At 38.6% G+C, this 17132-nt stretch overlaps 1 protein-coding gene and 1 long non-coding RNA gene across 5 annotated transcripts in view; one reads left to right on the top strand and one right to left on the bottom strand.

Annotated features, from left to right (window-relative positions):
- Positions 1-13257, bottom strand: part of PLS3 (plastin 3) — a 96780-nt gene extending 83523 nt beyond the window's left edge. For 3 of the 4 annotated variants that reach the window (XM_005227914.5, XM_005227915.5, XM_059883307.1), the window contains exon 1: positions 13189-13257. The gene's annotated coding sequence lies outside the window, so the exon portion shown is untranslated. 4 annotated transcript variants of the gene reach the window in all.
- The window catches only part of LOC132344290 (uncharacterized), a 114333-nt gene continuing 108764 nt past the window's right edge, over positions 11564-17132 (top strand). Inside the window, exon 1 of the long non-coding RNA XR_009493507.1 lies at positions 11564-12477. This is a non-coding gene — a long non-coding RNA (uncharacterized lncRNA). The remainder of the gene's footprint in view (positions 12478-17132) is intronic.

Genomic DNA, 17132 nt, shown 5'->3' with positions numbered 1-17132 from the left:
ACCCAAATGTCTATCAATGGATGATTAGATAAACAAGATGTCATATATCCATACAATGGACTATTATTCAGTCATAAAAAGGAATGAAGTGTTGATATATGCTACAACTTCAATGAACCTTGAAAACAATATTCTAGGAAAGAAGTCAGTCAAAAAAAGACTACATGTTCCATTTATATATGAAAGTCCAGAACTGGGAAACCTGTAGAGACAGAAAGTAGATTAGTGACTGCTTGGGGTTGGAGAGATAGATGGCTGGGGGGAGGGATAGCTTAAAAGTATGGGGTTTCTTTCTGCAGTGATGAGAAAGTTCAAAAATTGGTGACGGTCATACACATCTGTGTATATACTAAAATCCACTGAACTATACAATTTACATGAGTGGTAGAGAATGTGAATTTTATCTCAATAAAACTGCTTTAAAAATGAAAAATATTAATATGTCACAGTTTTCTTTTTGATCCTAAAGTTAAGCAGTTCTCATAATGAAAGTGCTATCTGTAACATTCATTCCTGACCATTTAAAACAAGTGAGAGGAAGAAAACCAAAGAAGCCCTTTGCTTAGTCTTCTGATAGGTTCACATCATGATGTATTTTATTCAATTATGATTCATAAGCTACCAATTTGCTGATTAGGTTTTCACACTTTAATCTTTATTAACAAAGACCTCTTTCAAATGTATTTATGGAGACCTGCTATGTGCCAGGTGTACTGTGAAAGAATCAGGAGAATGGGTTTATTTTCCTTTCTCCCTAGAAGAACAGTGTTTTCCATGGTATATGGCAGGAATTTAGTGCTATCTTTCAAGCAAGCCATATACAGAGGACATAGTACATCCAAATATGGTGCATCCATTTGATCCTCTCCCATCAAACAGAACGATGACCACATTTGGAATCCTGGGTCATTTCAAAGTCTGAGACAATCAAGAAGTTCAAGGCAGAAAATTAAGGTGTCAGTTATACCTGTGTACTGGGCTTCCATGGTGGCTCAGATGGTAAAGAATCTGCCTGCAAATGCAGGAGACCCAGGTTCAATCCCTGGGCCGGGAAGATCCCCTGGAGAAGGAAATCGCTACCCATTCCAGTATTCTTACCTGAAGAATTCCATGGACAGAGGGGCTTGGCAGGCTACAGTCCACGGGGTCGCAAAAAGTCAGACATGACTGAGTCACTAACACTTTTATACCTGTGCACATATGCTCAGTTGCATTGACTTTTTCTGACCCCATGCGCTGTAGCCCATTCAGTTCAGTTCAGTCGCTCAGTTGTGTCTGACTCTGCGAACCCATGAATTGCAGCACGCCAGGCCTCCCTGTCCATCACCAACCCCCGGAGTTCACTCAAACTCACGACCATCGAGTCGGTGATGCCATCCAGCCATCTCATCCTCTGTCGTCCCCTTTTCCTCCTGCCCCCAATCTCTTCCAGCATCAGAGTCTTTTCCAATGAGTCAACTCTTTGCATGAGGTGGCCAAAGTACTGGAGTTTCAGCTTTAGCATCATTCCTTCCAAAGAACACCCAGGGCTGATCGCCTTTAGAATGGACTGGTTGGATCTCCTTGCAGTCCAAGGGACTCTCAAGAGTCTTCTCCAACACCGCAGTTCAAAAGCATCAATTCTTCGGCACTCAGCCTTCTTCACAGTCCAACTTTCACATCCATACATGACCACAGAAAAAACCATAGCCTTGACTAGACGAACCTTTGTTGGCAAAGTAATGTCTCTGCTTTTGAATATGCTATCTAGGTTGATCATAACTTTCCTTCCAAGGAGTAAGCATCTGCTATACCTCTTCCCGACCCAGGATCAAATCCAGGTCTCCTGCATTGCAGGTGGATTCTTTATTGGCTAGGCCACCAAGGAAGCCCCATTATACTTGTAGTCACTTGCTATTATCCTTGAATCAGATAAAACTTAACAGAATGCTATACTATAGAAAGTATGAGAGCTGCATGTGCAAGTAATAGTGAATCAATGTTTTTAGGGCTTCTGCATACATGGATATTTCCACAGCTGCAGAACCGACTACTGCAGAAGTACACGCTGTGCACAACATCTACAATTTAGTAAAGCTGGAAAGAATTTTATTTTTGTAAAAACTAAATGGGGAGTGGCTCACTTTCTTGCCAAAGGGCTATTTTATTCCAAGACACTGATGTCTGCTGACCTTCATTTATAGGCTGAGCAATGTTCTATTTAAGTAAAATTAACTCATGGTGGGCACTTTTTCTAGGATGCAATAATTATTGCAGGGAATAACAATGTTTAAACTTGATTTGTTCTTAGTTTAGATTTGATTATATTGGGTTATACATGAATGTCTTTGTTCACACAAGGTTTAAATTTAGAAATTATTTTATGTTGAGAAAAAAGGCCATATTTAAGTTCCTTTTCTACATGTAAAAATATTTTTAGGTTTTATGAAATCCAGTATTATGTCTTTTCTTCTAGACTGCAGGAGTATTTTACCATCTTTGTAGCCCTAGCACCTAGCAGCTTTCATTAAACTTATTTTAGTTGAATGATGAAAGAATTCCACAAATAGACTAATTAAGGCATTGTCCATTTTACTATATTTGGCTAACTCTTACTCCATCTGTAGTTTGTACTATCAGCAATATATACATGATAACTCTGGGCATATTTTAAAGTTTCCCTGAGTTTTACATCTCTTTATAAATGCCTTATAGGCCTGCTTTTATATAATCCTTACACATTTCTAAGTACTTGACATAGCAACATTCCCTTCATCTTTACACAAACCCTCTCTGGTAAGGGAAGTTTGCCATGATCTGCTTGCTCCTATAAATATATTCTAGTTTGTTTTCATTTCTGGAGGGGGGCGACTAATGCTGGAAAACTTTGATTTAGGAAAAGATACCAAATATATGGGTTGGCTTATATCTTTACACATGTTATTCCATCAGTATTACTTTTTGGCTACCTATACTTAATGTTAATTTGGCTATATTGTTTTCTAATTATTGTAAGACAAAATATAAATTTTTAATTATTCATAACCACTTACAAAAGCTATTCAACTGTAGCTTTAAACTGGAGACCCACAAACTGCTCAAAATATTTGTTGAATGTGTCAATGTCCTTCATCATTTCCTGGTTTTTGCTTTTGAAAACTTCCACTAGAGGAAATAATAGGCATCGTAAATTTAAAATGAATATGTTTTGGATTCACCCATGACTAAGATTCTGATTTAATTTATAACTCTCTGCCTTCCCCAGCATTTTAAGTTTTGACTGATTTAATTTCTCTTTTCCCCTATTTTTCAAAGGTAAACTTTTAAAATTCATGTTTATACTATTTCTATATTGTAGAAACAAATACTTAAGAACTTGAAGCTTCTTTTCCCTACCCTCCAAAATAGGCATCAACATTATCTATTACCTTCCATCCTGATCTAAGCTAAATTTGTTAGTAGCAATGAGTTTATAGTGGTGTCCGTAATATATTAAAAGAGTATCATTTCCAATTTTCATTTGAGGGTGAATTTAGACTGCTGGATGGCATATCCTCATAAAAAGGCAAATGGTAAAAGGGTTTCTAGCTAAGTCAAGGAGCTTCTTCAACCTGGAACATTGTTAAAATCCTCCACATGTGTAATGCAAAGCATTAGGAAGTCATATTTTCACAATACCATTAAATAAAACAAACAAAAAAACACCTATCTTATTTATCTTCAGTGGTGATACTTAAGAGAAAAAAAGAGTAAATCAGAGGAAAATGAAGAGTTAGCTACAGACACCCGATAAAGATCACCTAAGGCAACATTAATTGACCTAAAAATTGGCGTGCCACATGGCCTGTGGGATCTTAATTCCCTGACCAGGAATCCAACCCCTGCTCTCAGCAGTGAAAGCGTGGATTCCTAACCATTGGACTGTCAGGGAAGTCCCCACTAGTTTCTTTATAAATGTTCTTTAATTTTAAGGACAACATTAAAACAAGTCATATCATCCCCATTTTATAGATAGTAAAATTGAGGTTTGGAGGAGTTACAGAACTTCCCCAATGTCACAGAGATATAAAACAGCAAAACCATGGGAACCCACATTTTATACTAAACTCCAGTCCGACTACAAAATATAACATGTACATAATACCTCTGAGAACAAAAAAAGGAAGTGGTGAGAACGAGTTGTCTGGTCAAACATTTTCCACATCACTTCTGGGTCATCAGAGAATGCCCAGAACAACATGGTCCTTAGTGCCACCGATGAACTGGGGGAAGGAAACAAACATCCAGGAAGGGTCTATGAAGCAGCATGAGATAAGTTTAGAGAGAGAGATGCAGTGTACAATGAGTCATTTAAATATACAAAATATTTGTTAAGTGTTGTAATTGGGGGATTCACTATACATGGAATCTAGGCACAAATTAACTGATGGCATCAGAAATTTTACCACTATTTGATCTCAGTTTAGCTATTTAAGCAACTTGAATGAAATATATAACTGAGTTTATTGAACAGTGTCAAAGTACAGGCGCACCTCATTTTATTGCACTTTCCAGATATTTCATTTTTTACAAATTGAAGGTTTGTGGCAAGCCTGCATCAAGTGAGGAATCTACTGACATCTTTTTCCCAACAGCATTTTCTCATTTTGTGTCACATTTTGGGAATTCTCACCATATTACACAATTTGTCATTATCATTATATTTGTTACAGTGATTGGTGATCAGTGATGTTCAATGTTACTAGGATACACTGAAGCCTCAGATGATTAACTGGCATTTTTTAAACAATAAAATATTTTTAATTATGTACTTTTTAAAGACGTAATGCTATTGCACACTTAATAGACTACAGTATTGTATACATAACTTTTATATGTACTAGGAAGTCAAAAAAATTGGTGTGATTCATATTATGGTGGTAGTCTGGAACCCAACTGATGTATCACTGAGCTGCAACTGCACAGCCTGAGATAAAAAAGCCTATCGACAAACAGAGCAATTTGTTTGTGAGTCTATTTCTGTTTTGTAAATAAGCTCATTCATATCATATTTTAGATTCCACGTATAAGTGATATCATATAATTTTATATTTGTCTCTCTCTGTCTGACTACTTCACTTAGTATGATCGTCTCTAGGTCCATCCATGTTGTGGCAAATGGCATTATTTCATTCCTTTTATGGTTGAGTAATATTCCATCACATATATACACACACACACACAGCACATATTCATTCATCTGTCAATGGACATCTAGGTTGTTTCCATGTCTTAGCTATTGTAAACAGTGCTACTATGAACATCAGAGTATGTGTATATTTCCAAATTAGAGTTTTCATCTTTTCCAGATATATGCCCAGGAGTGGGATTGCTGGATCATATGGTAGTTTATGGTTACTAAAGGGGAAGGGGGAATAAGTTTGAGATTAACATATACATACTGCTATATATAAAATATAAAACAAAGACCTACTATATAGCACAGGGAACTACACTCACTATCTTGTAATAACCTATAATGGAAAAGAAACTGAAAAAGAATACATATGTATAAAATTGTATCACTTTGCTATACACCAGAAACTAACAACATTGCAAATCAACTATACTTCAGTAAGAATAAATTAATAAAACAAAAAAGAACCCCCAAACACAGCCATTTAACCAACTTCAGGATTAAAAGTTTCTTTAGGATACTGAAAGTTTCTGGTCACAAATAGGGTTTCCATACTTGAACAGAGTTTTACAGCAATCTGAAATCTAAAGGCTAATTAAGTACAAACCTGTCTCCCTTCCCCCATTAACAGTTCCATTTCAAAAAATAGAACTTCCTAGGATTGTGCACCCCACAGGATTCTACTTCATCCTGCTTTGCACCTGCTAACTAGATCAGAGGAAACCACAATATTCCTAAGACATATACTTTACCTAAACCAGCTCCAGTTTAGTCACATACAAAACACTATATAAAGAATGGCTTTTTGTTTTCCTGAGTGCTGTTCTTTAAAATCAAGGCTCTTTTTGGGTAAGCCAGTGTTTAAACTTCAAAGATTGTCAAAGGAATTCATCTTTAAAAACAAAAATCTTTGCAATTTTTCTTCTAAATACTTATCCCAAAGAAATTCTCAGAGTCACAAAATGCTTTTTGCCCCATGATGTTCACTGAAGTATTATCTATAATATATGGAAAGAAAAAAATTTTCCAACAACCTAGAATTAGTGAAATAAATTATGAAATCTCATGCAGTAATTTTAAATATTTTCAAAAATATCTTATTACATGAAAACATTTTCACAGTATAATAAGTGAAAAAAAGAGATACAAACTGTATATACAACATGATCCCAATGTTTAAAATATTTAACTTTCTATACAGGAAACAGATTAAAAAATATGAACAGGTGGTATGATTACAAGTAATCTTTTCTTTTATTCTTTATAAAAATTTTTGCTTTCTTCTAATATTTTTACAGTGCCCTTGTATTTTTTAATCCAACATAAAGTGATTAAAAACATCTGAAGTACACACTACTTAAGACACTTTTCCAGCAGATTAACTAAATATACCTATTGACTATTATAGCAATAGGATATACTGAAGGAATCATCTCTTGTCATTTTTACCTCCAAGAAAGCAGTCTTAAATGGAAATTCTCCCTCACTGAAATACAAGCTCCAAAATGTCAAAAAGACATTAAGAAATGGCAAAAACAAGGACATATAAGCAAGTAAATAAATACAGAAAAAAAGCTTAAAAATTACATTCATCTATAAAGGACAATGTATTAATATTATAATTCAGTGTCAATAGCAGAATGTCAATATGAGCACAACACTATGTAATTAGAGCATATAATGTAGAATGTAATAATATGAATATTCAAAGCTATTATACTGTCCTCACAAATTCTATTTTATAGAAAGTATTTATATTTTATATAAATATATATATACATATAAACTAAAAACAGCTTAAGAGAATCAAAATTTTATTTTCAATAACTGGGTTACAAGATTACAAAAAATGATTTGCTATTTTTAAAACCAGAGATGGTAGAAATGAGATCAGATTTTACAAAAGAAAATTATTTCTTTTAGCAAAAAGAACCTTCTCTTCAGAACTAGCCACACGATACCAGTTAATTTCAAAAGTCCTTTAACTTAAGGCTTTCTGCTTATTTCAATTTCATTAGATACTGTTACTTCACAAATGATATTTTAACAAATGATATCAAACATAATTTTAATAAAATAAAAACATATGATAATGCAAAGAATGACAGAGTTAAAGAACCATTATGTAACTGGCAAGATGACAACAGACATTGAAAATTAATTCCAAGTTAACAATTTTGAGGGTGGGGGTTTAAAACAACCCCTCAGAAGTTATCTAGCCCAAGGTTTGTTTTTCAAAAGAAAATCTACATTCACTTCTCACCTTTTCTGTGTTAATGATGGCATGACACTTAAACATACAGATTATCTCCTTCATTATGTACTTTTCCATACTTAACATATGCAATTTAGAGTGCAATTACACAGAGAAACATTTGATTTTTCATGCGCAGTTTTACACAAAACCTCCTATAACAGGCAATCAAAAAACATGAAGTATGATAAGCCAAAGTGCTTTGTAAGCTTTAGCAATGAATGCCAAAATACTGCTCTATAGTTGCTTGGGAAAAGTAAGAAAAAAAACCCACACCACATTAATGGCTTTAACGGCTACTTGGCACAATATTTGAGGGAAAAGAATATAACAAAGTATTACATGTATAGGGCTTAATGCTCTTGTTATCAACCATTTCTCTTATTTTTCATTTTATTATGTCTGGCTTTATTTCTCCTTAGCTTGTAAAAGTGGATGGTTGGAGACTATTACAGACAAGTAAAAATGTAGCAAGACTTAAGTGATGAGAATTCTATTTCTGTAAACTCTTGTTAAAACTTTGGTGCTTCTATGATATACTACTACAGTGCTTTGAATTTATATAGCACCTGTCTGCTGAAGAGCCAAGGTTTACATAGCTCATTTATCCTTTCAGCATCCCTGTGAAATACGTAGATCGGAAACAGATGGTTTACAAATAAAGTAAAATCCAGATATGAACACAGAGAACTTCCATAATTTACTTAAGATGGCCTATCTGTGCGAACTGTAGAGGATTAAAAGACCCTGGAGTTTTTTCCAGTAAACAACACTACCACCTTATCATCAAACCAATTTCTAGACTGCTAAGAAAAATTAAGCTTTCTTACAATATAAAATCAGAAAGTTTAATGTGCCAAAAATCTCTGATAAGGAATGACAGAAATGGTCTATATTTTAAAGAAATAACATTAGTCACTGCATAAGCCACCAGTGATCATCTTCCTATATAGTCACCAATTCTCCAACAAGGTATTTAGCTTAAATACAGTTGCTTCTCAGGTGGTGCTAGTGGTAAAGAACCCGCCTGCCAATTCAGGAGACATAAGAAACTAGGGTTCAATCCCTGGGTTGGGAAGATCCCCTGGAGGAGAACATGGCAACCACTCCAGTATTCCTGCCTGGACAATATCATGGACAGAGGAACCTGGCACCCTATAGTCCATAGGGTAGCAAAGAGTTGGACATGACTGAAGCAACTTAGCATGCAATATAGTTGCATTAAAATTGGCAAACAAATCAACTGATAAATAAAATTGAAATAAGCGATACTATTTCTATATAAAAGACACAAAGTCCTTGAGCCATGCCCTCAGTTTATAAATGAGAAAATGTGTGGTGTCTGGCACACATATGTACTCAATGTTATATAATAATGTAATAATCTTTAGTGACTTTCTCAAAGTCAAATTATGAGTCAGTGGCAGAACCATGTCTAGAATCTAGTTCTTTTGAAGGAAGTCCAACATACTTCCCCCTTACCGTTGCAATTTTCATTTAACAGCAATACTTTTTCATCCCTAAAACAGTTTATACTCAGCAATATTTGTCTTTCAAGTGCTAAGAATATGGCAAATTCAATGTTATTAAACATATTAAAATTTTGGAAACTGTCACCTCCATAACTACCAGTTGGCCCAAGTATTATCAGATCTTTTCCTGAGAATGACATTTCATGATTAGACTATTTTTAATATTTCTAGACCATAATTTTAACCAAAGCTCTCTCATAACTAAAAACAGCGAGTCATGACCACTGGTATCTAAAAGATCTTCCAACAGTATAATGTATCCGAAAAACTTTTGAAACCACCAACACATTGAACATACATTATATGGTATGTCATTCCCTAGAATAATTATATAGACTCAAAATGTGATCTAGCTGTTTTCTTCTAAACTGAGTTTTATTATTTTCACACATCAAACTTTCCCCCCGGATTACTATTCACCAAAACAGCATGAGCAATTACAAAGTGATTCCAAAAACAGATACCCAAGTCGTCATGTATTGATAGATGTTAGATGTTTGTTTTCAATTTTATATCTGCTACTTCTGGAATCTGTACTAAACAGCAAAAACAAACAGTTTTGCATATACATTCCACCTAGATTATGATAAATTCTGATAAGGAATGACAGAAATGGTCTATATTTTAAAGAAATAACATTAGTCACACAGTAGCAAATTCACAAATTTGTCATATGTGCCAAGAATATTATTACGTTAGTATATTTCTTGGATAGGCAAGCAGAAATGCCTAAAACAGAATATGGAAAAATTGCAGTGGATTTCCTTTCTTTTCTCTGTCAGTTTCACCAAAAAGAATCTCCTTAGTGCTCAAACACCATGGTGAAGCTACTACCCACTTCTTTTCAGTAACAGTCACACTGTTTGCCTTGGAGAGACATCGACTCAGTGGACATGAATTTGAGCAAACTCCAGGAGACAGTGAAGGACAGGGAAGCCTGACTTGCCAGTCCATGGGGTCGCAAAGAGTCGGACATGACTGAAGAACAACAAAAATTTCCATGTAGTTCCTGATAGTGCCTTGGATACTGACATTCTGCCAGTATAAATAGTCACAGTTAAGTCTAATGTACTTGTAACCATTTGTAGAAGAAACTTAATCTCAACCCAAATATTACTCACTAGTCATAATTAATCCTTTTACCCAAAATGTATTAAGCCTAGACATTTTTAGCAACTGACCCTAAATGATGCCATCAGATTGGATTCCTTCAACCTGAGTGTTGATTATCTGTGTAAAATCAAGTTGTTGTTTAGTTGCTAAGTAGTGTCCCACTCTTTTGCGACCCCATGGAGGCAAAGCATAATTTATTTGGCTCTCCCACCCTAGACAAAGAGTTTGATCACCTTCTAGATCTAACAATAGAAATTAAGTATTAGACTCATAATCCTCTAATTTTGATGAAAGCCTGGGTTCATAAGACCATACCACTGAAAAATGAAGTCAGTAGTTTTAAACAAGTGGACACCTCCGAGACAAAAGACTGTGGACAGAGAGCCTAGTGAGGATCCTGTTTTGACATGAGTTAATGTTATTTTAAAAAGAACTTAACTCCCTACCACTTTAACCTAGTTGGATAGTTGTACTGTTTCTTTTTTTAAGGTTAAATATTTATTAGTTCAATCTAAAATTATATTATCACCTCACTTCCACTAGGGGGGTCTATCTAGCAGTGTGTCCTTAACTCCCAATGAACTCAGGTGCAGCTTGAGTCCACTTCCAGCTAATCTGCGCTGCCAGGTTAAGCCTAGCGGTCAGAGCTATGTGCTTTAAAGTTGTTCTAGTTTTTAGGCTCAGAAACCCATGCACAGCATGAAAATGGAGTGCTCAAGTCATTCAGAGGTTGCTGCAGTACGTAGACAAAGGGTTTTTGGCTAAAGCATACAAAGTCAAAATCTCTTAACTGTTTCCAGTTTCATTTATAGCTGCCCTAGTTGTTTTCAAGACTGAATATGTGTCAACTGGATCCATTTTTGTAAATAAGTAAAGCATTTAAACTCTTGACCTCAGAGATTCTGCTGCCCATTTCTGTACTCTGCAATACATAATCTAAATCACAAAAACCGTAACGGTTTTCCAACAGTAGTCTTAACTTGGGTCACTTGGGTGGGTATTGGTCCTTACAGAACTTGTTTCTGTGGCATCTCATTATTCTGCTAAAGTATTGAGAGGCACAAACCCAGTCAGCTCCATTTCTCAAATTTAGTGTCCACTGTTTTTGTGCCTTATTTCTGATCCAATTTCAAACCACAGTAACTGATGGTTAATTTTAGCCAAGAGATTATCCACCACTTTCAAGCAGATGCCTAATATAGAGAACAGTTCAACTGGAATATAGGCCAGACCTAGGTACATGGACAAAGCCTAATTTTTTAAAAACACTATCTTATGGGAAAACACTATCTTATGGGATATGGCTTCAAATCAATCATTTCAGAATGAAACAGGGGGTGAATAAAAGGACAATTTTCCCAGGAAATAATTAGTAAGATATTTTTAAAATTCAGAAAAGCTGTAACTAGATTGAAGAGCCACAGGGGAGACATATATCCCAGAACAAACATATTTCAAGCCCTTATTTTAAAAACAGCTTCTGTTTTTATTCTGGATAAAATCTGAGCACCAAATTCCCTTTCTGTTCCCCTCATCCACATCCAAGTAGAATTCCCTTGAGTAGAGGCTAGTTCACACCCTCTCCCCTTTTTGGTCGCGTATTTTTGGGAAAATGGACTTCAGCCATTACATTCCAGTTTTAAAGTCAAAAGAAGTCATGTGATCATGACCCCAGGGGCATCAGAGACTTGGGGCACGTGATGCCAATTGGCATGTGTCCGCCAGTATGTTGGAATTCGCTCTAAACTGCATCTTCAGGATCCAGTTTAGGCGCCCAAATACACTGTGACATCTTATAAAGCGGACTATCTGCTTATCTCTCAGTAGTTTTTCATTTCACCTAGGTACCTACTGTGCGGCCTGCCAAGCTGTCTTCCCAGTCCCCACCCTCATCCCCAGTAACAAGTCGAGTACCCCCAGCATCCTGTCTATCTGATCCTAAACGGAGAATTAATTCTAAACTCAACCTTGAGCACCAACCGGGATGTCGTGAAGATAAGGTGTGGAGCAAGAAGCGTCGCGTACGGGAAGTATCTTAAAGCCTTAAGTTCACTCCACCTCCCAGGCTGGGATCTTCTGCCCAGAAGCCCGGCGGTTGGAGCCGCCAGCACATTAAAACCAGTAGCAGCAGCGGCGGCGGCGGCGGCAACTTTGGGACTGGCGAGAAGCCAGGGCGCGGGTGGTCGGCGTTCCCCGCCCCCCAGCCCCGCCGCTCATTAGGGCGCTAAGTACTGCGGGTGCGGAAAAGTAAACACTGGCAAGTGCAGCTGTGTGGGAGAAGGGGGCTGTTGCCCCTCTCCCACCGTCCCTTTCGACTGTCTCCCGAGCCGCCGGGACCGTCTGCGCTCGAGGGTGCGGAGCCAGAGGAGCTGAGAAAAGAGCAGACGGGGCGGCGAGGAATCGGGAGAGTGAAGAACGGAAAGGTACTATCCTAATGGCATGGGCATGTCCTGCTACTGAAAGGAAAAAAGTGCTTACTCATAGGGAGACGCGGTGCGATTGCTAAGCGATCGCTACTGGCCAGGGAAGCAGGCGGAAGGCAGGCGACCAGAGCCTCGTTCTCTCCCTGGGCCACCGCACCCCGCGGAGCCGGGGGCCGAGGTGAGCCTGCGAGGTCACCGGCGGCGGGCGAGCCGGTGCTGGAGGCGTAGCAGGCGGCGAGCTCCGGGATTTCCTGAGTCCGGAGCCGGCGGAGGCGGGGGAAGGAGGGTGGCAGTAGCTGGAGAAGGACGATCGAGGGAAGTTTAGGCGCTGGGTTTCTACTTCGGGGCCGCCGCCGGTAAAGGGAAGAAGGGCAAGGGTTGGCGTCAAGGACTCAAGCCCAAGGTTGGCAACAAGTTAAGAGCAACTATTGAGAAAACACCATCTCCCCCAGTGAACGTCAGAAAACGTGTCTGCGGCGGGTAGCAGTCATGGGGAACACTAGGTCATTCCCACCCATCCCTGCTGCGAACGGTCGCTTTGGCGCCCAAGGCTGGGACAGAAATCTCTCCAGCCTCCCTCTCAGGCCCCCGCCCCCCGTGCCAGGCATGTTCCCGCCGAGGTTCCTGGAGATGCTCTCTTCTGGACCCGCTCCTGCCCACGCTCAGGGACCCTGCTCCCCTCGTGCCCTCCTGTACCTGCAGAGCACTTACAGAAAGTCGCAGAGTACCGGATCTGGCCCAACTGTCTCCGCCCGACGCACTCAGACAACTTCTGCCGCTCGGAATCTTTGCGGCTGTGGTTCTAAAGCCAGCGCTCCCGCCCCTTCTGCCAGGCCCTCCGCCCCTCGGCCGCCGCCATTGGCTCGGGTGGTGCTAGCAGTCGGCCTGGGAACCAGGAAGGGGATTGGGCCACGAGCCTGTCACATCATCTGGGTGGGGTGTTGGGACAAAAGGCACAGGGATGGGCGCCTTGGAGGGATGGGGACTGTAACTACGGCTGGGAGCGGAGATTGGTCCTCTGCTCCCTTTCTCCCCTTCCCTAGCTCCGAAGAGACTAGAAGTCCTCAAGGCCTGGCTGGGGTACCACGTTCTCAAAAACCGTGTACAATACATGAAAAGATGAGAATGTGGGAGTGAGAGTTTGAACGTTACCAAGACCCTATTTAAGTCTGGAGAGTACAGTTTCAACCTAGAATCATAAAAAGAATCTGGACGTGGGAAGGGACGTTACTAGTATACATCAGTAGTCTCTTCGGCTCCAATCAGCTCAGGTGCGGAGCAACGCAGAGGGAAAACCTCAGCAATCTTCCCTTTCTAACTAGTTCTCTGGAGCAGATACATGGACAGGAAGAGGCTCTCATGTTTTGGGTTTCATGCCAAGTACATTGTTGGCCAAAATCACCTGTGTGGTCTGTTTGTCCATGTGGAAAGGAGTGAGGGGTGGAGGTGGGGAGGGACGTGAAAGTTACGTGGTTCCAGTTGGTTGACTGTAAACAGATGTCAATTCTCATCAATCTCCTTTCACCAGAGAAAACTTGGAGACATACTCCTGCTTCCTAGAGTATCTTTTCTTCTTCTTGGCCTCTGTGTCATAGCTGACCTCTTTCATTACCGTGCGCTGAGGTTTTCCCTGCTTATCTGCATTCCAGTCTTTGGAATCAAGAGACTGGCTTGTGGCACAAGAAGCGAAAGGCTAAGCCCTTTCCCGTTTCAGTCGCAACCATTTTGTTCAGGCAATGTGTGCTTGGAAATTTTTTTAAGAATTTTAAGTTGGTTCAAATCCATTTTATTTTATATGCACTAGGAAAATCTACTAAATTCAGAGTGGCCTGAAACATTGAATGGTCTTGTCGAGGAAACCTCCCTTCATCTGCTGTTCTGGATTTCTTTAGAGAAATTAACCTATAGTGAGTGTCCTGGCTTCTTAAATGGGCATAGAAGGAGAGTTCATATACTGCCTAAAGGCTATACTAGCAGAGAAGGAATTGGCATTGTGAAAAAGCCTTGTTAAATATTAATTAATAATTAACCAGCTGGAAGAACATATGAAAGGCACAGAAAGGTGAAAAATAAATGAGAGGGCAATCATCAAGCTTTCAGAAATATTAAATTTCTGGTGTGAGAGATTTTGTACTGGGTCAGGCTAGGGTCAGCATAAAAGTACCAGTTTCAATATGTTCACATTGTGTGAACTGTGCACTCTATCGCTACACACATTTACAAAAGGCTCCAAAATGAGATTTCTAATTTTCAGTAATAGCCCAAGGTTTGGTATGGTTTCTGGAATTCTTTACACAAAATTTCTAGATACACTGATACAGTACTTTAGTTTTCTACATTTTATGTTGTCTGTAAATCACTCCTGAAGAGCTTCCAGTCTCATTTAATTTTTTTGGAGTTTGGTTGCTTTACAATGTTGTGTTAGTTTCTACTGTATAGCCAAGCGAATCAGCTATACATATATGTATATCCCCTCTTTTTTGGGTTTCCTTCCCATTTAGGTCACCACAAGCACTGAGTAGAGTTCCCTAGCTTTACAGTCCACCTGCTTTAAAATTGGGAGAAGGCAATGGTGACCCATTCCAGTACTCTTGCCTGGAAAATCCCATGGATGGAGGAGCCTGGTAGGCTGCAGTCCATGGGGTCACTAAGAGTCCGACATGGCTGAGCGACTTCACTTTCACTTTTCACCTTCCTGCTTTGGAGAAGGAAATGGCAACCCACTTCAGTGTTCTTGCCTGGAGAATCCCAGGGATGGGGGAGCCTGGTGGGCCGCCATCTATGAGGTCACACAGAGTCGGACACTACTAAAGTGACTTAGCAGCAGCAGCAGCTTTAAAACTTAAATTTACAGACTTAGATTGTCTGTATGAAGGGACTCTTCAAGCTAAATTTTCAAGAATAGGTATATTTGTCTCAATTACCTTAGTATTCTATTTTAGTATATTTTTCAAGTGTTAGAGTTTAGAATAAGTCAAAATATTAAGAATCCTAAGGATATGCTATTTAGGCTTTCCTGTTTTGTTTTGTTTTGTTAAAAAACTTACATAGGAGCTTTACATAAGCTTTAATTTACTTACTAACACTAAGGATGTCAGAATTCAACAAGAGTTTGTGGTCAAGAAATGTCACTTTACTAGAAGTTCAGTGGTCATAATTTCAAAGCCATGGGGGTGCCCAGACAGTAGCACTACATCTCACTGCCTCCGTAGTTTCCAACAGATAAAACATGCCCTATTTGGATGGTGGTTGAGATTCCTGTTTAACAAGCTCAACAATAAAATCCAAGTAGAACTCCATTTTAATGAAAATTCCTAAAATAGCTATTTTGATGTAACTAAGCTACTTTTGTGTTACCCAAAATCTAAAAGTTCTTTTCAGAGGTTAGTGTTTTGCTCTAGGAAAGGGGCCTTGGACTCAAAGCTCTAATAAAACTGCATTTCATTCTGATCTTTCAAACTGTCAGTTTAAGACATATAGAATCATTCACAAAGTAACCCAAAGTTCATAGTTTTTTCTATCCATATAAAAGAATCTTGCACAGATGATCTTCAGGGTCTCTTTCAGAAGCTCAAAGGCAGGTTTTTGAATCTTATTCATATTTTAAAAATTGAGTTATAATTAACAAACAAATTATATTAGTTTCAGGGGTACAACATGTTGATTTGATACTTTTATACATTACGAGATGATCACAAGTCCAGTTATCATCAAAAGTTTTTATGATATTGACTATATTCCATACATGTACATAATATCCCCATGAAATTTATTTTATAGCTGGAAGCTTGTACTTCTTATTCCTCTTCACCTGTTTCACTCATTCCCCCATGCCCCTCCATTCTGGCAACTCCTAGTTTGTTCTCTGTATTTCTAAGCCTATTTATGTTTTGTTTATTTGTTCTGTTATTTTAGATTTCACATATAAGTGAAATCATATGGTATTTGTTTTTGCCTGTCTTATTTCACTTAGCATAATATCCTCCAGGTTGATCGATGTTGCCACAAATGGTAAGATTTCATTCTTTTTCATGGATGAGTAATATTCCATTGTGGGCTTCCCTGGTGGCTCAGCAATAAAGAATCTGCTTGCAGTGCAGGAGATGTAGGAGACATGGGTTTGATCCCTGGTTTGAGAAGATTCCGCTGGAGAAGGGAATGGTTTCCCTCTCCAGTACTCTGGCCTGCAGAATTCCATGGACAGAGGAGCCTGGCAGGCTACAGTCCATGGGGTCATAAAGAGTTGGACATGACTGAACAACTTTGACTTTCACTGGGTTCCTTCCCATATTGTGGCTATTGGAAATAATGCTGCAATAAACATATGAATGCATGTATCTTTCAAATTAGTGTTTTTGTTTTCTTTGGATAAATACCCAGAAGTGGAATTGCTGGATTGAATGATAGTTCTATTCTTAGTGTTTTGAGGCATCTCTATATTATTTTCCATAGTGGCTGTACCAATTTACATTCCCACCAACAGTGCACGGGTGTGCCCTTCTTTCCACACCCTCTCCAACACTTGTTGTTTCTTATCTTTTTGATAATATTCTGAGTTCTAACTCACCTTAACAGCACCATGCATAGCACCGAGCACACAGGAGTTCAGTAGGTGGTTTTGAACTAATGGATATTTTATGTTTCTATTCTTGTAA

Source organism: Bos taurus, chromosome X (genome assembly GCF_002263795.3).
Source record: "Bos taurus isolate L1 Dominette 01449 registration number 42190680 breed Hereford chromosome X, ARS-UCD2.0, whole genome shotgun sequence".
In the NCBI taxonomy this organism is placed as follows: Eukaryota; Metazoa; Chordata; class Mammalia; order Artiodactyla; family Bovidae; genus Bos; species Bos taurus.
The sequence above is the reverse complement of the archived record's forward strand: the minus strand, read 5'-3'. Positions and strand labels throughout refer to the sequence as shown.